The 20,256-nt window shown below is 46.1% G+C and overlaps 2 long non-coding RNA genes across 3 annotated transcripts in view; both read right to left on the bottom strand.

Moving 5' to 3' along the window:
- LOC102157493 (uncharacterized) overlaps positions 1 to 20,256 on the bottom strand; it is a 978,951-nt gene that overhangs the window by 861,135 nt on the left and 97,560 nt on the right. The gene's annotated exons all lie outside the window — the stretch shown is intronic.
- Positions 12,491 to 19,785, bottom strand: LOC146404395 (uncharacterized). The gene is made up of 3 exons (XR_014840354.1): positions 19,528 to 19,785; positions 17,420 to 17,533; positions 12,491 to 12,786 (listed from the first exon to the last, which is right to left on the bottom strand). It is a non-coding gene; the product is annotated as an uncharacterized LOC146404395 (long non-coding RNA).

A 20,256-nucleotide genomic window follows, 5' to 3' on the forward strand; every position in this document is an offset into this window, starting at 1 on the left:
GGTCAGACTAAAACGTGCCTTCCGATCTCTTTTTCACGTCAAAAGGTCTGCCCTTCACAATCAAAAACCCCACTCATAATTCAAGGGAACCTCAAGCATTAGCCTTTTTAACTGACCAAGAGGCCTCTCCTGAGTCCCCCATCCCTTTTTAAATAACTTTTAGTGCACTCGCCATAGCCCACCTAATCCTAAAGACATTTGTAACTTGTCTTAATCCCTCCACTCCAGGAACTTAGCACCCATTTGGGGAGATGTCACATTCACCTAGGTACCCCTCCCAGCACCTCCCAACCTACGACAGGTGCTTGGCACATACCTATGTTGTACGGGAAAAGGGGTAACATTTACTTGACATTTCATTATGCTGTGTTTCACTCAGTCTTGTTTTTCAATTATGCAAGTGTGTTTGCACACATTAAGTAGCCTAGAATATAGGTCAAATCCCACCGTAAGAAGATGCACAAATACTTTTGACTACACCAGCCTCCTGTTGTAGCAAATAGTTTGAAAGAGGGAGACAGGGAGGCATGAGGTGTTGAGATTCTAGTGATGAAGGGATGCTTTTGCAACCCTTTTCTTGAATGTGACCTATGTGGGCTTTAATGAATTTTTAAACTATCTTCCTTCAGGCTGCCAATTACAGTCAATTTTCACTCATCTAAAAATCATAAACAGTAAATTAAATTGAACATTACTCATTTAAGAGTTCCCTGTGGGCTTTCTATTTTTCCCTCCCCAAATTTAAGGAGACCCAATTATTAAATACGTAAGTATGAATTCACAAGCCCTTTACTCAGAAGAGGGCAAGAAAATGGAACTTTGTTTTTCTGAATGGAATTTCTATCCCACACCTCCAGCTGAGAACTTAGTGTTGCTGATGATACACGGTGAATGCAGTTAAATTCGGGGGTTTTCTTCTTTTCTGCCTTTTCAGCCTGGTTCCTGGTCCTGGCATGTAATTTCTGGTCCTGAACGCGGTCACCTTCAGGGAGGCTGCATTCTGTCAAGTTCTCAGGGGTTGTCACCCCTTTGTGCTGACATCTGTCGAGGTGACCCTGTTGTTGCTGGTCTCAGACATGGGCTGCTACTGTTAGGACCGTGGTCCATGCAAATACGGGTTGTCAATCCCTGTTACAGTGAATTAAGTCAGCGCTACTCAAAGTCTGGCCCCCAGTCTGTCCCCATCGGCCTCACCTGGATCCTTGTTAGAACCACACTGTCAAGCCCCACTCCAGGCTACCGCATCAGAACCAGAACCCGCGCTCTAAGAGGCTTTCCAGGTGATTCCAAATGCATGCTGAAGCTTGTGAACCAAGAGTTTGTTTTCTTCGCCAAACATGAAGTCTGGAAGTTGGTGGCTGTCACTTGGTGACCCTAAGGCCACTCGCAGCTGCAGTGAAATCTGAGGAAACACCATGAACCCTTTGGGCACCTTTAGAGGAAGGCTGCAGGGGAAATGGAGCCGGAAACTGCTGCTGAGTCAGCCGACCATCCGTTTCCGCCCCAGCGCTGTTATCCGCTGCTTGGCAGTGCCCCCTTTGCGTAATGATGAGCCTTCAGGTGTCCCTTGGTTACCTACCACCCTGCCATCGGGGCCCTCAAGTTTATTCTGCCCTCACCTTGCTGGTGGTTCAGGGCCATCAGAAACTTGCTCATCCCCCAGCCCAGAAATCTTCCAGCAGTGACTCCCAGACCACGCCGTGCCCAGCTCCTGCAAAGCAGCCACGCCCCCTAGGGCAGGCGCTCACACTCGCCAGCAAGTTCTGTCACCCACTGCCGTAGGCCATGAGGCATGAGGGCTGTGATGGAGAGGCAGGGTACAGCACTAGCAAGTCCTGTGCCACCTTACAAACCATCCCAACCCCACCTCAGTGAGAGTCCCCTCTCCAAATCTCATCTTACATAGAAAAAAAAAAAATCCTGATACAATGTGTATGCTCCAAAATCTCTCTGACTCACACCAGCATCGTATCTCAAATGCCACACACATGAAGCCTTCGTTCTCTGACTCCGTTCTTGAGGGAATGGAAGTCTCAAATACGGTGGTCCCTTAGAGGTAAGGACAGAGAAGAGAGAATGAAGGCGGGAGGCACTGAATACTCGATGGCATCCTGTCAAATCCAGAGTGACTGCACAAACACTGGCTGCTCTTTGCCAAAAAAAAAAAAAAAAAAAAAAAAAAAAAAAAAAAAAAAATCTTTGGAAGAGTATATTGTACAGAGGTTGGAGTGTGTTGGTGGGGGGCATCTCCCCAAGGCTGTCTACAAAGTATACAGCATACAACAAAATCTCTCTCAAGCCCAGTTATCTTGAGAGGAAACCTAGTGGGGTGAAAGGAAAAGTGGGGTGAGAATGGAAAGAACCAGGTTTTCTACCCAGATCTGTCACTTTCTAGCTGGGTAATCACCACCACGTGACCTCACCTCTTTGAATCTGGGTACGATAATCTCTGAAATGGAAGTGAAAACAACTTCCCAGTGCATATTTTCACACCCATTTTACAGATGTAGGTTGTGAAGGTCAAATGAACCCAGGCACATAAAAGTACTTTTTTACTGACGTATAATCAACATATCACGAGGACTTCCCATCATGGTGCAGCAGAAATGAATGCGACTGGTATCCATGAGGACGCAGGTTCGATCCCTGGCCTCACTCAGTAGGTTAAAGATCTGGTGTTGCCATGAGCTGTGGTGCAGGTCGCAGACGAGGCTCAGATTTGGTGTTGCTGTGGCTGTGGTGAAGGCTGGTGGCTACAGCTCTGATTGGACCGCTAGCCTGGAAACTTCCATATGTCGCGGATGCAGCCCTAAAAAGACAAAATGGTGTATTAGTTTCAGGTATACAACATAACAATTCAATATTTGTATATATTGTGACAAGATCACTGCAAGTCAACATCCATCACCACACATAATTTCAAAAAAATATTTTTCTTGTGATTTTTTTTTCCCCCTGTATTTTAAGATCTACTCTCTTGGAAACTTTCAAATGTGCCATACAATATTTTTAACTGTAGTTGCCATGCTGTACATTAAATCCCCGTGACTTACATATTTTAGCACTGGAAGTTTGTACCTTTTGACTCCCTCACTCATTTCGCCCTTCCCTCATCTCCAACATAAAAGTACGCTGAAATAAAGCCGGGATTATGGATATAAAAGGTCATTTAAGTACCACTAATTTCTGCCTTCATGAACAAAAGTAGGAGGATAATTATTTGCTTTCATTGCACCAGAGGGTTTTTTAGCCAAATTAAATTCCAATAGTGTTTCTAGGTATACCCCAAAACCCTCTATATACTCTCTTCAGACCTTTCAAAGAGGTTAGGGAAAGAAAGACCACAAAAAAGTATGTTTCTCCTGTAACACAGCAGGTTGTTTTAGGCCATGTATAACTTCGCTGACTTTCCTGCCTGATCAACCAATGACTATTCAAGCATCCAGCTGAAGTAGCAGATTTTCCTTGTGGTTCTCCTTGTTTCTCCCTCTCATGTCTTAATAGTTTATCAGCTACACACGCATTTAGGAATACCATCTCTTCTTGGAGAATGGACCTCTTTAACACTGTAATTGTATCCCTTCATTATCCCTGATAATTCTCCTTGTTCAGAAGTCCACTTCTGTCTGAAATTAAGTTTTTTTCTTTTCTTTTTTTCTTTCTTCCTTTTTTTTTTTTTAAGGCCGCACCTACAGCATATGGAAGTTCCCAGGCTAGGGGTTGAGTCAGAGCTATAGCTGTCAGCCTGCGCCACAGTCACAGTCACCCTGGATCCTTAACCCACTGAGTGAGACCAGGGATCGAACCAGAATCCCCAGGGACACTATGTCAGGGTCTTAACATGCTAAGCCACAACAAGAGCTCCTTATTTGAAATTAACATAGCTACTCCAGCTTTCTTCCAACTATTGTTAATTAGCAAGGTCTATCTTTCTCCGTGCTCTTCCTTTTCATCTGAGTATTTATATTTCAAGTGGGTTTCTTGTAAACAAGTTATCACTGGGTCTCATTTTATATTTCAATACGTTCTGACAAACCATCTTGTAATTGGTGTACTTAGACCATTCACATTTTTTTTCCAGCCAACAGACACTTTGACTTTCTAAGTTCTTGGAATACGTCACTACTTTTTCCCCTAAAGAGTTTTGACAATTAACACATCCACCAGCAATTCAGTACAGTAAGTGCCTCCTGTGAGCCAGTCTCTGGGAATAAATAGTTGGCTCCACGTGTAAGCCTCAGCTTCATCCCATCCTTGCCAGCCCTGGGTTTTAGTCTCAGTGTGCATTTCTCTCACATTAGGAAAGCAGAACTCCCATGCATGTCTGCTTACTTCCTGGAGCCACCTCCTATTTTATATAAAGATTGTCCATTTATTTCTTGGGGTATTGATGTTTTTCTTACCTACTTGGATTCATTCCTTATACAGTACAGAGAGTTGCTCTTTGACATTTTTGTGTCAGAGATTTTAAGAGTTAAGTGGAGTTTATTTGACCTAAATCCCTTGTGGTGGGTTGAATGGTGACCCCTCCCCCTGCAAAAAAAGATATGTCCATAACCTAACCCCTAACCCCAGAACGTGTGAATGAGATTTTATTTGGAAAAAGAGTCTTGTAGATACAATTAAGTTAGAGTAGATCATTCACTTTTTTTTTTTTTTTTGCTTTTTAGGGCCACGCCTGCATATAGAAATTCCCAGGCTCAGGGTCTAATTGGAGCTGTAGCCACCTGCCACAGCCACAGCCACATCAGATCCAAGCTGCATCTGCAACCTATGCCACAGCTCACAGTAACACCAGATCCTTAATCCACTAAGCAAAGCCAGGTGTCAAACCCACAACCTCGTGATTCCTAGTTGGATTCATTTCCACTGTGCCACAATGGGAACTCCTGCCTAGTGTTACTTGAACAAGGCAAGAACAGTTACATTCCTGTCATGTGCTACCTTACAACCTTATAGACACTGTCGTAATTGTTCTAGGATGTGACTGCTGTTTTTTCAGTTTAGAAACCTCAATTTCAAGAAGTGGACCAGGAGTTCCCATCGTGGCTCTGTGGTTAATGAACCCAACTAGTATCCATGAGGATGTGGGTTTGATCCCTGCCTTGCTCAGTGGGTTAAGGATCTGGTGTTGCCAGGAGCTGTGACGCAGGTCACAGATATGGCTCAGATCCTGCATTGTTGTGCCTGTGGTGTAGGCCAGCAGCGACATCTCTGATTCCACACCTAGCCTGGGAACCTCCATATGCCATGGGTATAGCCTTAAAAAGCACCCCACACACACACACAAAAAGGACTGTATTGAGCTCATCTCCAAGATAATTGCTATTAATTATACTCATCTACCCAACAGCTCCTCAGAATTAACCTGCTCTGTCCAAGAGAAAAAAAAAAGTTTCTTTAAAATCAAGGATTTAATTATAATACGTACTTTTAAAACACTTAAGCAAATTGTTGGTTTTAAAAAAGAAGAATTATTATTTCTCTAGAACTCTATCAATCTGAACTCCCTGACTGGCAGCACCGCACAATGAGAACGGATGCTTGCATTGATGATTCTGCAGCACTACAAGATTCTGGAAAGCTTTTGAATCATCCAAGAAAGATTCAATTATGTTCAGTAGCACTTCGTGTTAAGTGCACTTTATACTGTATTCCACCTCGATGGAATCTGATCATTCATATAAGGCACAAGGTGACTCTCATCTTGCCCAGAAGCCAATTCGTTTTAGTTCGATTTGAATTACAAAGGCTTGATAAACACCTACACACTTGGAAGACATATTCCATTTATTTGTGGGGCTCGCAATTCCATGGTTAAGGAAAATTATAAACAAGCAAGCAAACAAACAGGCAAACCAGAAAATACACAGCTTATAACCCCAGCGCCCAACACATGCATAAGTTAATTGAATGAGTGTTTGCTCAATGACCTGTAGACAAAGCACCACACAGACGGAGAGATGCAGGCAATCAGAGAATGTAATGCAGAGAGAGGTATCTGAGCTCAGCCTTGAAGGATGCACAGGACTCTGGCCGTCTATAATAGAGGGAGGGAAAGTGATGAGGGCTTGCAGGGAATGGGGAAAAGTCTGATATTTCTAGAGTCTGTGGGTAGGAAATGCCAGGAAATGAGGCTGGCAAATCAAGGGAAGCACATAAACCAGCTATAAGGGCAAAAATAAAAATCATTAAGAAAAAGAAATCAGAGAAGGCCTCGAATATCATGCTGAGAAATCTGAATGTTTTCCTGTAATCAGGAGGACACTGTCAAGTGTTCTGACAATACTTGTACATGTGTTCTAGTCAGATGTGCTTTTTTAGCAAGAGCACTTCAGAAGCACCCAGAAAGGTGGACTAGGGTGAGAGGGGAAGATGGGAGACACAGAGGCCAGTTGGAAAGCTGCCGCCTAAGTTGTAGCAAAAGATAAGGGATTGCAGTCCTGGAAAATGGAAATAGGTACGTGGCTTAAGAGCTACTGCAGAGGTAGATTCAAGAGCACTGGGCAACCAATCAGATATGAGAGGAAGGAGTTGAAGATAGTTCCAGAGTCATCTGCAGAAAGAGCTGCATTCTCCACCCCACAGAGGCACACCCCTTTGCAATGTAACAGCTCCTACCATCATCAAGAGGTGGAATCTATTTCTTTACCCCTTGGGTCCTGTGCCAGCATTGATGAGTGAGGCTGACGTAGAGAGAGGGATGCTACTGTAATAGAATAACATGGACCAGGTGGCTTCGACAGCAGATAGATATTTCTCACAGTTCTGGAGGCTGGAAAGTCTAGGAAGAAGGTGCCAGTAGATCCAATGTCTGGTGAAGGCACTCTATTGTTTGCAAACGGCTCTTTCCTTGTATACTCACATGGCCACAGAACCAGATCTTTTGTCTCTGTTCTTAAAAGGCATTATTCCCATCCTGGGGACCCCGCCCTCATGACCTCATCTAATCCAAATCTTACCTCCCAAAGGTCTCACCACCAAATGCCATCACACTGGGGAAGAGGGTTTCAGCGTATGAACTGGGGGACGACACACAGATTCAGTCCATAATGAGACGTCTCCTTGAACGCCGACCACCGGGGCTAGGGTCTGCCCTCCTTGCCTGACCCTTGTCAGAGCCACATTTCTGAGGTCAGGACCCTGGCCCGAAAGCCCTGGTGCTGCCTCAACTCCTGCAGGGTGGGATAAGTCATCTATAACCCAAGCCCTACCCCTCACCCAACAGTAAGAAACGTCACTCTCCCAAGATCCCTCCTGCAGCGCCACAGCCCCTCCACTGGGGGATTTTTTTGGAAACAAAAGGCAGCCTGCTGGAGCCAGAGTTCACCCCCATCCCTTGGGCTCTGTCGTTTGAACAGCAGGCTCCCTTTCCCCCGTGTTCCCATCCCCTTACAGGGCCAGTCCTCCAGCTGGATGCACACATTCCGCTTCCTGCCCTCCCTCTTCGGTTAGGTCTATTTTGCAGGGGAGCCAGACTTTCTGCTCCATGTATCCACTTAGCTAACGGTCATACGCATCTATCATGTGCCAGGCATGGCTTGGGATTCAGGAGTGAGTGAGAGAGCACACTTTGTAGGTGCCCCCAACTCAGACACCCCTGTTGTGCCTGGAAAAGGCAGGAGAATGCACGCACAACAGAGCTTTCTTAACGGGAGAGCACTTGCCTGCTGGCTCCACCGCTGACTATTTAGCTGGCGCCGGGCAACTGAGCCAGTATCCTTATCCAGCATAAAAATAAAAAGTAAAAGCCTTTCTACAGCCAGGATTGCATGAGATGAAATGAGGGAAAAGACCAGACCTTAATAATGTTTCCCAGCTTAATGGTTCCAGATCCAGGGGGGCAGCTTCCCAGCGCAGGGATCTGAGGAGAGTTACACCCTCAGGAGGCAGCCTCCCCATGGAAAGCCTTGTTTGCAGCATCAGGAAGCTCCATTTGAGGTGCTGCCAGGTCTTATCTAAAGAGCCATCTGCTGGGCACTAGGTCTGGTGGGGCCCGATTCAGAAGGAACCCCTGAGAGCCATGGACAAGGGCACTTATAGATCTAGAAAACCATACATGCTCTTTTCATTTTTTTCCTTCTCCCCTGAGAAAAGTAGGAGTTAAGAAATGTATGGGGGCCTCAGCCAGGCCTCCTCCCACAGGGCCACTTCCCAGGCATTCCCACTGCTTCTGATACAGCCCTGATGCCCGGCCAGAGCCAAGCAGCGCAAGCACAAGGCTCACAAGGGAGAAGCCAGCCGGGTGCCAGGCTCCCTTGCCTAGAGAGAGAGCGGGCATTTCCCCTGAACACAGGGGCAGGCATTGGCCAGAAAACATACAGCAGTTTCTAAAGCCACAAGCAATAACTATAGTGCCACGCATGCCTCAGATAAGCACTCCGACACGATTCTGTTCCCGTGAAACCAGCATAGCCCAGCCCCTGGCTCTGGGGCTTAGGTGGGTTTAGCATGTTCCTGAAGCTACTAGATTTCCCTCCTTCCCACCCCAGTAAAGAACAGTATCATGCTGCTTTTGCTTACTCCCAAGGAAAAACCCAATAGCCAATGCAATATTGGTCTGCGAGTCCTACCTCGCCTTAAAGATGCTTCCCGCGGCCCAATCAAGGAGGCAGAGAAGGCCCTTCTGCCAAAGAACCAAATGGCCCTTCCCTAACTGTGACAACAAGTGGGCTTATGATGTCCAGGGCTGTTCCAAGCACTTGAATATTGTAACTCGTTTAATCCTTACAATCACCCTGCAAGGGATGTATAATTACTCTGCTCCTTTTCCTGTCAAAGGAAATTGTTACACAGAGTGGTTCTGGTCTTGCCCCATGTCGCGGCACTGGGAAAGGTTGAGGCTGGATTCAAACCCCAACCCACATTCCAGGAGGCACCCCTCTGCTCCTCCTCCATTCCCAGCCCAGCTCTTTGTGTCCTGAGCACAGGGGGGCAGTTCCCAGGGCCCTCACCTTGGATCCCAGCTGGTATGGGTTGCAGGTCTTCGGAGGGCTTCACCAGGTCCCCTCACTGAGGCCTCAGGGGCCCCGGGATGAAAGGAATTAGGCTGAGCACGAACATTTTTTCCTTGTTAGATTGTCCATTTTTTCCTTTCAGCACGTTCCTCATTTCAATCATTCCTTTTTCCTTTCCAGACCCCAGGAGCCAGAAATAAACACACACAGTCTTTGCATTGATGTAAATAACCATTGGCTTTATTGAACCCATCTGCTTGGGCGATTGGTGGAAATCACGGCTCTGGAGTATTTTCCAAGCACCCCTAAGGCATCAGGAAGTTAGGCTGCTGCCTGGCGCCAAGGCAGGTTTGTTCTCCTCCCTTCAAGAAGGACGCTCACTGTGGAAGCCGTGTGTTCATTTTCTCTGTACCCTTAGAGTTCGAAGTCTAGCCGTTTCTCGCTCTCTCCTCCTCTCCCCCCCAGCACCCCATGAAGCTGCCTCCTGCCTCCCAGCCCCACAGACAGACTGGCTCCATCATCAAGCCCCATTTATCTGGAAACTCTGGGAATCAGAGCCCAGGTCTTCTGCCGTGCATGACTGATTGTTTTGTTTGGGTGACATTCTCGTCGTGTAGAAGTTCCCAGGCCAGGTATCCAACATGAGCCACAGCAGGGACATGAGCCACTGCAATGCTGACACTGGATCCTTAACTCACAGCACAAGAGAACTTCGGTGCGTGGTTGATTTTGGGTCTTCTGGTTGAGTCGCTCTTTCTTTTCTGATTTTTGGGTATGTTGTGTTGTGTTTGCTTTCCCTTGTTTCCTGTTTCCCCTGAGTACCCCTCCTGACTTGAGCCTTTATTGTACTCAGTGGGCTCATCCTTCTCTCTTCTCTCTCTCTTGCTCCCCACACTCAAGCAGTAGCCAAGTCCTCTGGATCCTTTCATTTCAGAAGGCTTTACTGAGCACCTCCTACATGCCAAGCATACAGTAGGTGACAAGATGGGTGGAGTCCCTGTGCACGCGGCATTCTCAGTCTATTTCGTCTGCCTCTCATCTCTTCAAACCTCCCCTCCCCTGCCCTGGTCCCACCCAGTTCAGGCCTATTCTCACACGCACCTGTTCAATTGTGCACCCTCCCCACTGGGCATCTGTCTCACTCTCCACGTGGCTGATGAATAAATGACATAAACCCGCCTCAGCTCAGGCCTTTGCTGGAGGCCTTGGCATGGAGCTCAGACTTGGAGCTCCAAGTCATCCACCAGTCCCTACGAGATAACATGCCGGATCCTCGGTCTGGAACTCTAGACTCACTTACGCTGTTAGTTCCTACTTGACCAAATATGCTTCCCACTGCATTGCCTTGTTTAGCCCAAGACAGCTTTTCTTGGAGGCCAACTCCACACCTGCCTCAGAATCACTCATATGCCCATTAAAATGCACCCTCCCCCCAACCTTCCAAATCAGAATATCCAAAGGGGGGATCCAGGAATCTGCCTTTGAACAGCTCCTTGGTGACTGGCGTGCACTCCACAGGCTGATACCCATCTGCCTAAGCGATAGCCTCTGAATTACTGGGTTCACTCTGTGCCACACAACAGGACCCATGCTGCCACCCCACCACCAGATCTCCAAGTTCAGTCCTGGCCATCTCAATGGGCCTACCTCTGTAATACCCACTAAGCGTCCACCTCCTGTTACCCCAGCTGACACCAATCTGTCTCTCTCCTCTTTCGGTGTTAGAGCCCTCATAGGATCTGAGTGTCTTTCATTGCATTTACTATTTTTTAGCTTGTTATGTATGTGTCAGTCTTATCACCATTATTAGGCTGTAACCATTTCAGAAACAAGAGCTATCTCTTAATTAAGTGACCAGGATGTTGTGAGTATAGCAGACAAAGCAATCCTTTAAAAAGTCTCAGCATGTCGCTCTTCTACCTAAAACCCTCCAGTGGCTCCCTGTGGCACTGAAAGAAAAAAGCCAACATTCTTGTGATGCCCAACAAGGGCCCCTGTGGTTTGGACCCCTTTACCTTCATATAGTACTAGGTACTGGTTTAATTTGGCCACATCGGCTGCATGTGGAAGTTCCTGGGCCAGAGATGACACCCACACACTGCAGTGACAACACCGGGTCCTTAACCTGCTGAGCCACCAGGGAACTCCTTTATTTACATCAGTTTAATTCTCAAAAGTTTGCATGAGCAAATATTATTATCCCCATTTAACAGCTGAGGAAACTGAGGCACAGAAAGCTTAAGTAACTTGCTAAGCCCACATAGCCAGCAGGTGGTAGAAGCCAGAATTCAAACCTAGGTAATCTGGTTCCTCAGTCCATGTTTTTTGGGTTTTTTTTTTTTTTTTTTTTGTCTTTTGTCTTTTGAGGGCCGCACCCGCGGCATATGGAGGTTCCCAGGTTAGGGGTCAAATTGGAGCTGTAGCCGCCAGCCTACACCAGAGCCACAGCAACGCGGGATCCGAGCCACGTCTGCGACCTACACCACAGCTCACAGCAACACCAGATCCTTAACCCACCGAGCAAGGCCAGGGATCGAACCCACAACCTCATGGTCCCTAGTCGGATTCGTTTCCGCTGTGCCACCACAGGAACTCCCTCGGTCCATGTTTTAAGCACAGAGCTGTGCTGCCTTTCCTGCTGAGGACTTTGCATGAGAAGATCATTTTGTGGTAGGAAGGGACGGGGATGAAAAAGACAACAGAGGATTTTTAGAGCCGTGAAAATACTCTGCAGATACTGTACGATGGATACGTGTCATTATACAGCTGACCCTTGAACAACACGCAGGTTAACTGGTATATAAAGTACAAATGGCCCTCCCTGTCTGCTGTTTCTCTGCATCCATGGATTCACCAACCATGGACTGGGGAGCACTGCAGCATTTCTACTGAAAAAGATTCATGTCTAAGTGGACCCACGCAGCTCAAGCCTGTGCTGTACAGGGTCAAGGGCACATTTGTCCAAACCCATAAAATGTGCCACACCAGGAGGGACCCCATGGGCGATAATTATGTGTCAACACAGGTTCATCAACAGTAACAAACGCACCACCCTGGTGGAAGATGTTGATAATAGGAGAGGCTGTGCATGTGTGAGGGCAGGGGGTATATGGAAACCTGTGTACCTTCCTCTTAATTGTGCTATGAACTTAAAATTGCCTTGACACAATTATCTTTTAAAAGTTAGGTACACACAGATCAAGTGATAAAGCCCTTTGACTCCGAGGTATTTACTCTAAAGAAATTCGGAGTTCCCGTTGTCGCTGTCGCACAGGGGTAACCTGATGAGTATCCTTGAGGATGTGGGTTCGACCCCTGGCCTAGCTCAGTGGATTAAGGATCCGATATTGCCATGAGCTGTGATGCAGGTCGCAGACATGGCTCGGATCCTACATTGCTGTGGCTGTGACGTAGGCCCGCAGCTCCGATTCGACCCCTAGCCTGGGAACGTCCATATGTCACACAACGCGGCCCTAAAAAAAAAATAGTAATAAATTAATATACAAGTCGACAGAAATACTTGCACATGAATGTTCTTAGCAACTTGTTCCTGAATGTCCTTATTTATTCGCAGTAAAAACTGGGAACATTCCAAACGTTCATCTTGTGGCAAAAGATCAACAAATTGTGGTATATTCATACACTAGAATAACAGTGAATAATAAAAAGAAATGAATGGTTGACATAGCAAAAAAAAAATGTATGAACAATCTCAAAAAAAATTATTCTGACTTTAGCAGGAGAGTGGATTGTAGAGGATGATCTGGGGAACTGACAGACTCATTAAGAAGGTCTTGTAGCATCTAGGTCAGAGATGTTGGTGGCAGGCCTGGGGGTGGAAACAGTGAAAAGAGAGAAAAATAAATACACTTAAGAGAGAGTTGAGATCTGGGAGGAATCAAGGCTGATTCCTAGGTTTTCATCTTGCACAACTGAGTAGAAACCTTTCCTGAGAGAGGAAGAGGCTTGACGGGAAGGGTCCCCAAGCCCAGAATCCTCGCCCTTGGGTAACCTCTGAGCCCTCGTCAACTCTCAGCCCCATTCTAGAGAAAGCCCAGCACACAGATGCCAAGGTTAGCCTGCACTGGTGGGCTCATGCCAAGAACCACAAAAGCCTCCTTTTATTTAAAGCACAGGGCTTGGCAGAATTCCCTACCTAGACAGAGACAAGCCCATTACTTCATCTTGTGAGCTGCATTACAGCCTCTGTTTTTGTGTATCTATTAGCAAGGCCTCTCAGCCGAAAATCTGGCCAGCCCATCCATCATTCCTCCTGGCGGCCCACAGGCCAGGCAGCAGAGGCTGGGAGCCCAGCAGACATCCATAGACGTTTGCACTGGGGACTAAGCCCCGAAGACTTTCCTGTTTGTGTAGAGGGGGCCTCATCGCTTTATATTTTTAATTAAAAGCAGATTTTTATCAATCCCCCCAAAAAATCTATTGGGGGAACTGTAACTTTGCTTTCAGTCTATTTAATACTCCCCTAATGCCCATAAAAAGCTTTGGCGTTTGAGTTCATGATTTGAATCTTTACAGATAATTAGCTGGTAGAACGACCTAGAGAGAGAAGCAGGCACCTATTTTCACGGCTGGGTCGGGAAGGGTGGGTGAGCTGTGGGAGAAGCCTCCCCAGGCAGTCCTGGCAAGTCTCCATTCCAGAAACGTAAACACACAATTCATTGAAAGGCACATTCATTTAGGGTCTTTAATAGCGGCCATAAAAACTGCTTTTCCCTCTTACTTCTGAGGCACCCTATTTTAATGCCACTTGGCTCTCCCACCTTTAACCTCTCTCCTCTGGATCCTGAGTTCCTCCATCATTGCACTTAACCTGCTCCCTGACACCTCAGCCCCACTCCCCACCCCTTATTCCAAGGCAGTCCCCTTAGAGAGGCCTTTCTTTGTGTGTGTGTGACTGTAAGATAGAATGCTTATTTAGACCTATTAATCACCACAAGTTACACATTTTTCTTTCTTTTATTTTATTTTTTTCCTTTTTTTTAGGGCCACACCCGAAGCATGTGGAAGTTCCCAGGCTAGGGGTCCAATCAGAGCTACAGCTGCCGGCCTACACCACAGCCACAGCCACAGCAACGTGGGATCCAAGCCATGTGTGCAAACTATCCCACAGCTCACACAACCCCGGATCCTTAATCCACTGAGCAAGGCCAGGGATTGAACTTGCATCCTTATGGATACTAATCAGATTCATTTCTGATGAGAACTCCCCCAAGTTACACAAAGGGCTAAAAAATACCACAAAAATTAAAAATACAGGAAAAAAATCTCAGTAATAACTCACCAACGTACCCTAAAATCCTTTTTTTCTTGCATACTCTTTGATTACCTCTTGATATGACAAAGACTTTATAATAATTTTTTTGCTTTTAGGGCCACACCCATGGCATATGGAAGTTCCCACGCTAGGGGTCAAATCGGAGCTACAGCTGCCAGCCTTCACCACAGCCACAGCAATGCCGGATCCAAGCCGCATCTGCAACCTACACCTCAGCTCACAGCAACACCGGATCCTTAACCCACTGAAAGAGGCCAGGGATCGAACCCACATCCTCATAGATCCTAGTCAGATTCGTTAACCGCTAAGCCACAAAGGGAACTCCCTAATTTTTTTTAATTATAGTTGATTTATAATGTTCTGTCAATTTCTGGCATACAGCAAAGTGACCTTGTCATATATATATACACATTCTTTTTCTCACATTATCTTCCACCATGTTCCATCACAAGTAATTGGATATAGTTCCCTGTGCTATACAGCAGGCTGTACCTACAGCGTGTGGAAGCTCCCCAGCCAGGGATTGAACCTGCACCACAGCAGCCACCAATGCTGGATCCTTAACGTATTGCACCACAAAGGAACTCCTGGACAGGGGTTTCTTGCCATCTCTCCTCCCTCCAGCTCAGCCCATTCCTCACACATCCTTCCTCCCCTCCTTTCCATCTCGTCTTTCAGACGCAGCTTCTATGGCCATCAACTGATCACCTTCTGCACGAGTCTGAGAGTATTTAGACAGTAGGAGAAAGGCAGGTTGGTGGGTAGCCAGACACATAAACAGACAGATAGATACGGAGATGATAGACAGATGGCAGAGGAGGGGGGCTGCAGCAGCTGGTCCAAATCAATCAAATACCTCATTCCACCTGTCTGCCCCTTTTCTCAAGAAGCGCTCCCAGTTCTTCTGCTGCGTGGCATCCTAACTCAATGACAACTCCATAAGGTAGATTTCAAAGGCTGGGAGCAAGGAGGTAATGAAGCAGTGGTGTGGCTCCCCAGGGGTGAGCCAGGACACACGACATGGTGGGTGTGAAGGCTCTTTCTTGGTCAATGGTAACATTCCCAAAGGTGAGAGGGTATCGGAATCATCCCTAAGTGAGGAGAGTTCGAGGTCCAAGGGGAGGTGGCCTAGGACGCCGGTTCTCCACCTCACAAGACGTTTCAATCACCCAGGGGGCTTCTTCAAAACACAGAGTTTCTGATTCACTAAGACGGGGTGAGGCCTAAGAATCTGCATTCCCAACAAGTTGCCAGGAGATGCTGACGTGCTGGTCCAGAGATCTCACTTGGAGGACCACTGCTAGAAAGTCGTGTTCAGAGCTTACTTTGGCTATTAAGATGACACGTCTCTTTTAATCAAATCCTCTTATCTAGCCTATGTGGAAATGAAAGAAACCACAGTGGTTTGATCATGTTCAAGGTCAAGTCAAGACTTCAGAGGATGACTGAGCTCTGATCCACTCAACACCTGGCTCCATGTTTCCAGACATTATCTGGAACTTGCACCTTTGCTGACTGTATTCCAACCCATCTGCCTCCTCGTCCTGCATGATGACAACAAGGGATCATGTCTGTCCTGTGTGTCATTAGGACTCCAAAGCCTAAAACTATATCTGGGAGTTCACACTGTAGCACAACAGGATCAGGGGCACCTCTGCAGCGCCAGGAACAGAGGTTTGATCTCCAGCCTGGCAGAGGGGGTTAAAGGATGCAGTGTTGTCACAGCCACAGCATAGGTCCCAACTGTGGCTAGAACCTGATCCCTTGCCTGGGAACTCCATATGCCACAGGGTGACCAAAAAACAAACAAACAAAAAAAACCCACAAACCTATATCTGGAATTGTGGATGCGTGTGTGTGTGTGTGTGTGTGTGTGTGTGTGTTTGTGTACCTGTATGTGTGTCTACACCTGTGTACACATACACACATATGCCTGTGCGTGTTTGTGTCTGGTGAATGAGCCAGCGAATGGATTGGTTGCCTATACAAACAGGACTCCCTAAAATGGGCAGGAGAGTGGGCTCAGTGCAGGCCCACCTTCATTTAAGACCCAGCTCCATCGTGTAACCCAGGGCTCAGAGCCCGGAGCAGAAAATCTCTCAAATTTCGGCTCCTTCCCTAACAAGTCCCCTCCCCCAGGAAGTCCTGGGTGGCTGGCTCAGCTTCTCTAAGTATACTTATCTCCTGAACTGAAGATATCTGATCTCCCCAGCCCTGTTCTCATTACTGACATCAGCTCAAAAGAGACCCAGTGGAGGGGAAAAGTCCTTCCACCTGTACTAAAAATACTCATATTGATCTCTCGCTCACTGTGGCATCCTTCTCTCTCCCTTTCTGATTCTTCTTGCTATTTTCGTTTTACACAGCCTCCAAATCAGGCACAAGATCATTTGGGCTTGGATCAAGAGATGGTTTGATCCCCTTCTCATCACGTCACATTCCAAACGCACTCCTCTCAACCACCAACCAGTGCGTCATTTGTAGGTTCCAGTGCAAAATGAAAACAAGGAACCTCTGATTCAAAAATTATTAAGAATTTCAAAGACAGGGACAGAGAGCATTAAACCACAAGTGGACAGACTGCACAGGGTGGACTCAACCCATGCTTCTAGACACAGAGGGTAGACTCAATATTCCCCCTACTCTCAGGGGAAGTTCTGTCCTCATCTGACACTTTGTGGGATTAAGGAGTGGTCTTTGAGTTCACACTCCTGCTGGAAGTTCATCAGCTCCAGTGCAAGCTGTCTTTGTCCTCCAGCCCCATGGGGTCCTTTGAAGTAGCATCCCAAATGCCACCCCCCCCATGCCCTGACAGTATTTAAACACATGGGAAGAAGCCCCTTTAGGGACCTGCTCACACCCCCCTCCTCTTCCCGGTTGATCACTAACTCCTTGCAGAGACAGAGCATTATCCCAAGCACTTCAAAACCGACATGAACTGAGTTGCACCTGACGCCCACGAAGACAGGCATTTCCTCTTGCATCAAAGGAGACACTGATGTCTTAGGAACCACACCCTGTTTCTAAAAATGGGTCAGCTCATTATTGGCAGGCGTTCTCAGAGGCCTCAAGGGCAAAATAAGTCAAATACAAAATGCCTATTAACTTCCTGAAGTTCCAAACCAGCTGGGGAAATTAGAAAAACTAATAGAAAAACAGATCTTACCACCCTGCAATTGAGGCAGCTGGAAAAGAAACGATGTAAAGATGAGGTCAGTCACTTGGGGAAGGGGGTGTTTCCTGGGTACAGCATCTCTCTGGGGGGGCTGAATTCCAAACTCTGCTGGGGAGAGGTTAAGAAAATTAAAGGAGGTTCTGGAATTTGGGCTGCACATTACAATTGGGTAGGAAGCTTTCAAACAGAAACAAAAGCAAAACTGAACTCAGGCACTACCCCAGGCAATTCAATAAGAATCCTTTCTCTATAAATCGTGTAACTTGTTATATAGACAGTTTTACGAATAAGCAATATAAATGGACATTACGCTGACCTCCCATGTACCCCCTCCAGTTTCAGTAATTAACAGTTCATGATCCATCTTGTTTATTAGCCTCTGCCCCAAGCCACTTCCCACACCCCAAAATACAATTATTTTGAAGCAAACCCCAGATGTTAAACTTCAGAATGAATCTCTGAGAGATAAGGGTTTTTTTGTTTTGTTTTGTTTTGTTTTTGTCTTTTTGCCTTTTTCTAGGGCTGCTCCCACGGCGGCATATGGAGGTTCCCAGGCTAAGGGTTGAATCGGAGCTGTAGCCCCAGCCTACGCCCACAGCCACAGCACCGCGGGATCCGAGCCGCGTCTGCAACCTACACCACAGCTCACAGCAACGCCAGATCCCCAACCCACTGAGCAAGGCCAGGGATCAAACCTGCAACCTCATGGTTCCTAGTCAGTTTCACTACCACTAAGCCACGACAGGAACTCCAAGGACTTTTTTTTTTTTTATAAAAAATAACAATACTATACCACAGCAAATAATAATAAGGTTTCTTATAATAATAATTCCTCAAATCTATCAAAATCTAATGTCTTCTGTTGTTTGATATGTTTTTAGGTATTTGTTTCTGGTGGATTTGCAGATAAAGTCTGGGTGTTATAATTTGTTGATAACGCTCCTAAAATTCTTTTAATCTATAGATTCTTGCTCGATCTCGTTCTTTTCTGTTATGAAATTTCTTTTTAATGAAGAAATGAGGACAATTGTCCCAAACAGTTTATCACTGTCTGGATTTGGCTATTTGTTGAACCAAGGGATGGCTTCACATACATGCTCCTCTGTCCTTGTGTTTCCTATAAGTTAGTCATTAGATGTGGAGGCCTAATAAAATTCAGATTTTAATTACTTGATAGACTACTTCATAGGTGGTATTGCATCTTCCAAAGGTATTTCCTGTCTAGTTGCCTCTTTTTTGTGATGTTAGTCATTAATAATCACTGCCTAAATTCATTAATTTATTGGGGTTTTCTTTTTTTTTTAATGGCTGCACCTGGGGCATATGGAAGTTCTTGGGCTAGGGGTCAAATCGAAGCTTCAGCTGCAGGCCTATGACACATCCACGGCAACACCGGTTTCTTAACCCACTGAGTAAGGCCTAGGATTGAATCCGCATCCTCATGGACACTATGTTGGGTTCTTAACCCACTGAGCCACAATGGGAACTCCAATTTATTAGAGTTTTCAAAACCTAGGGTTTCCAACTCTATGATTCCTTCTTTTGGTAGCTAGAATGTTTCTATAAAGAGAAATGTCCTTTTATCAACTATGTTACCTGAAATACAGTTCCAAAGGGAAAGGCAGGAGAAATACTTCATAATTTCTCTTCATTTACCAGTTTTTAAAATAAGGAACTGGGAGTTCCCATCATAGCTCAGTAGTTAAAGAATCCGACTAGGAACCATGAGGTTGCAGGTTCGATCCCTGGCCTTGTTCAGTGGGTTAAGGATCCAGCGTTGCAGTGAGCTGTGGTGTAGGTCACAGACGCGGCTCAGATCCGGAATTGCTGTGGGTGTGGTGTAGGCTGGTGGCTACAGCTCCAATTAGACCCCTAGCCTGGGAACTTCCATATGCCACAGGTGCAGCCCTAGAAAAGGCAAAAAGACAAAAAAAAATAATAATAAGTAAAAATAAAATAGGGAACTGGATCCTTCACATCCTCCAAATGTGGCCAAAGGTTTATAGTTGTTAGTTTTAGAGCATCATTGGGAAATTATTAATACAGACATATTCAATGTGTTTTAATTTGTTATTCTAATTCTGTTTAAATTATACTACCTTTGGTTAGTGGAAGTCTAATTTCTCTCCTGAGTCTTCCTGAGATGATCCTTGTCATCGACAGCCTCCTTGCACACCTGTGACAAGATGCTTCTGGCTTATATGTGCATTCCTGTCCCCAACTAGAATCATCCATTTTTCTAAGAGACTCTGGTTTGGTTTTATGCAAAATAGTATTTAGAGGCCATAATCCAGGTGTTAAGGGTGCTTATTGCTGCTGAATTGGCGATCATTTCTGGGCCCCTGCAGTGGAAAAAGCTGGAAAATATTTTGTGTTTTAAGGGGGAAAATGAGATTATATCACGCTTTAAGGAGGAGGAGATATTGAATACATCTTCCAAACTGAGAAAGACTTTGAGACCAAAAAAGGAAGACTGTAAAGTGCCACTATAAAGTTCACTGTGAGTAACTTACGTACAGGCACGATTGGGCAAAGCAGAGGCATTCTCACATACTCCATGCCAGTGAAAGGGGTACAGGGGAGCTTAAAGGGGCCAAAACTAAAAACAGGTTTGACTACAAAGTGAGAAGCATATATGCACCAATGGGAACCAGAGGACCCCTACTCCACCCCCTGAGGTGGTGGTGGTGGGGGAATCACGTCTATTAACCCTCAGCATTAGCAAAGTCATTTTTCCAGTTTTCTTACCAGAGGGAGGCAAGGGTAAAAATTGATGGGGCCCTCACCTGGCTTGGTTGCATTCCTTGTAAGTAAGCTAAATCTCAGTC

Source organism: Sus scrofa, chromosome 3, assembly GCF_054392235.1.
Source record: "Sus scrofa isolate SSC_HxYL_T2T_F1_AM1 chromosome 3, Sscrofa_HxYL_maternal_Yorkshire_Landrace_v2.0, whole genome shotgun sequence".
NCBI lineage: Eukaryota > Metazoa > Chordata > Mammalia > Artiodactyla > Suidae > Sus > Sus scrofa.